This window comes from Salmo salar, chromosome 21 (genome assembly GCF_965601325.2).
Source record: "Salmo salar chromosome 21, fSalSal1, whole genome shotgun sequence".
Lineage (NCBI taxonomy): Eukaryota > Metazoa > Chordata > Actinopteri > Salmoniformes > Salmonidae > Salmo > Salmo salar.
The window spans coordinates 53,320,121-53,323,392 of NC_138311.1; the positions used below are offsets into that span (position 1 = coordinate 53,320,121).

At 39.7% G+C, this 3,272-nt stretch overlaps 1 non-coding gene across 1 annotated transcript; it reads right to left on the reverse strand.

The window, feature by feature from the left end:
- Positions 1–2,899: 2,899 nt before the first annotated feature.
- On the reverse strand, positions 2,900–2,975 carry trnat-ugu (transfer RNA threonine (anticodon UGU)). Its single transcript has one exon. It is a non-coding gene; the product is annotated as a tRNA-Thr (tRNA).
- Positions 2,976–3,272: the final 297 nt, after the last annotated feature.

The window sequence follows — 3,272 nt, forward strand, 5'->3', positions numbered from 1 at the left end:
TAGAATACCCTATAGAATACTCTATACAGTAGAAGACCCTATAGAAGACCCTATATAATACTCTATAGCATACTCTATACAGTAGAAGACCCTATAGAATACCTTATAGAATACTCTATACAGTAGAAGACCCTATAGAACTCTATAGAATACTCTATACAGTAGAAGACCATATAGAATACTCTATACAGTAGAATACCCTATAGAATACTCTATACAGTAGAAGACCCTATATAATACTCTATAGAATACTCTATACAGCAGAAGACCATATAGAAGACCCTGTAGAATACTCTATACTGTAGAAGACCCTATAGAATACTCTATACAGTAGAAGACCCTATAGAAGACCCTATAGAATACCCTATAGAATACCCTATACAGTAGAATACCCTATAGAAGACCCTATAGAATACCCTATAGAATACTCTATACAGTAGAAGACCCTATAGAAGACCCTATATAATACTCTATAGCATACTCTATACAGTAGAAGACCCTATAGAATACCTTATAGAATACTCTATACAGTAGAAGACCCTATAGAACTCTATAGAATACTCTATACAGTAGAAGACCATATAGAATACTCTATACAGTAGAATACCCTATAGAATACTCTATACAGTAGAAGACCCTATATAATACTCTATAGAATACTCTATACAGCAGAAGACCATATAGAAGACCCTGTAGAATACTCTATACTGTAGAAGACCCTATAGAATACTCTATACAGTAGAAGACCCTATAGAAGACCCTATAGAATACCCGATAGAAGACCCTATACAGTAGAATACTCTATACAGTAGAATACCCTATAGAAGACCCTATAGAATACCCTATAGAATACTCTATACAGTAGAATACCCAATTGAAGACCCCATAGAAGGGTATGTTCAATACAGTACTTATTCTAGTTAAATACAGACCTCGCTACATTGACCCACACTAGACCAACTACAATTTGCATATCGCCCTAACAGATCCACGAATGACGCAATCATCATCGCACTGCACATTGCCGTATCCCATCTGGACAAGAGGAATTTCTACCGTATGTAAGAATGCTGTTTCTGGATATCTTGAAACGGTCGAACCAGGTCTTGTGTCTTGAAGTTGCCTTGGCTAGCTAGTGCTTGCCAACTTCTTTAACCAATTAGCTTCACTCGGCTGCTGTGCGACCATGGCAAAGTTGGTATGACATTGAATAGCCTATCTCTGGGGCTTGTTAGGGACCGTCAATACACTGCACAATGTAAACAGGACAGTATTTTCATGTTGCACATATTTTAGTTGATTCAATGTTTTCAATATTTATATATGCATTTCTACAATTTAGAGTTGTTTTGAGGTTTTTAAGTAATTGAAATGTGGAACTATTGACATTTTATAAGTTAATACTTTGTAGAAGCTCCTTTTCAATTACAGCTTTGCGTTGTGTTGGGGATGTCTGTATCAGCTTTGAGTTGTGTTGGGTATGTCTGTATCAGCTTTGAGTTGTGTTGGGTATGTCTGTATCAGCTTTGAGTTGTGTTGGGTATGTCTGTATCAGCTTCGCGTTGTGTTGGGTATGTCTGTATCAGCTTTGAGTTGTGTTGGGTATGTCTGTATCAGCTTTGAGTTGTGTTGGGTATGTCTGTATCAGCTTTGAGTTGTGTTGGGTATGTCTGTATCAGCTTTGAGTTGTGTTGGGTATGTCTGTATCAGCTTTGAGTTGTGTTGGGTATGTCTGTATCAGCTTTGAGTTGTGTTGGGTATGTCTGTATCAGCTTTGAGTTGTGTTGGGTATGTCTGTATCAGCTTTGAGTTGTGTTGGGTATGTCTGTATCAGCTTTGAGTTGTGTTGAGTATGTCTGTATCAGCTTTGAGTTGTGTTGGGTATGTCTGTATCAGCTTTTAGTTGTGTTGGGTATATCTGTATCAGCTTTGCACATCTGGATTTGGGGATTTTCTCACATTCTTCCTTGCAGATTTTCTCAATCTCTGTTAAATTAGATAGGGAGCGGAGGGGATCAACAATCTTCAAGTCTGTCCACAGATTTATAATGGGATTCAAGTCTTGGCTTCGGTTGGGCCACTCAAGGACTTTCACATTCTTGTTCCCGAAGCCATTCCAGCGTTCCTTTGGTTGTTTGCTTGGGGTCATTGTCCTGTTGAAATGAAAATCTTCGCCACTATTAAAGTAATTTGCACTCTGAAGCAGGTTCTTATCAAGAATTTTCTTTGTATTTGGCTCCATTCACTGTTCCCTCTATCCTTGCCGGTCTCCATGCTGCTGAAAAGCATCCCCATATCATGATGCTGCCACATCCATGCTTCACGGCAGGGATGGTGTTAGACAGGTGCTGAGCTGGGCCTGGTTTTCTCCAGACATAGCACTTTACATTCAGGCCAAAGACTTCCATTTTTGTCTCATCAGACCACAGAATATTTTTCTTTATGCTCTGAGTCTTTCACATGACATTTTGTAAAGTCCAGGTGTGCTGTCACGTACCTTTTTCTCAGGCATGGCTTCCATACTCTCCCATGAAGCCCAGATTGGTGAAGTCCTGTATAGACTGTTGCTTTTCTGGCAGGTTCTCCTATCTCAGCCAAGGAACTCTTTAGTTCTATTAGAGTGGTCATTGGGTTCTTGGTCACCTCCCTGACCAGCGTCCTTCTTGCCCAGTTGCTCAGTTTGGTTGGACGGCCAGCTCTAGGCAGAGTCTGGATAGTTCCGTATTTGTTAAATTTCCCAATGATGGAGACCACTGTGCTCTTGGAAACATTCAACACTCTAGAAATTATTTTATACCCTTCCCCAGATATCATCACAGTTCTATTACACTTTAAATGTTTTATTTGCCGATGCTCTTACGGAAGTGAGTGCATACATTTTCATAATTTCTTTTTGTACTGGTCCCCCGTGGGAATTGCACCCACAACCTTGGCGATACAAGCGCCATGCTCTACCAACTGAGCCACATGGGACCACATCTAACTCGGAGATCTGTGTAGATGGGTGAGAAACCCCCCCCAGATTTAATCCATTTTGTATTCAGGCTGTAACACAGCAAAATGTAGAATATGCCAAGGGGTATGAATACTTTCTCAAGGCACTGTATAAAATATGTGAAATCTAATAGTAAGTACATTTACATTTACATTTACGTCATTTAGCAGACTCTCTTATCCAGAGCGACTTACAAATTGGTGCATTCACCTTATGATATCCACCGTAAGTCAGTTCTTCATTGAACCTTTATTTTACCAGGCAGACCCATTGAGAC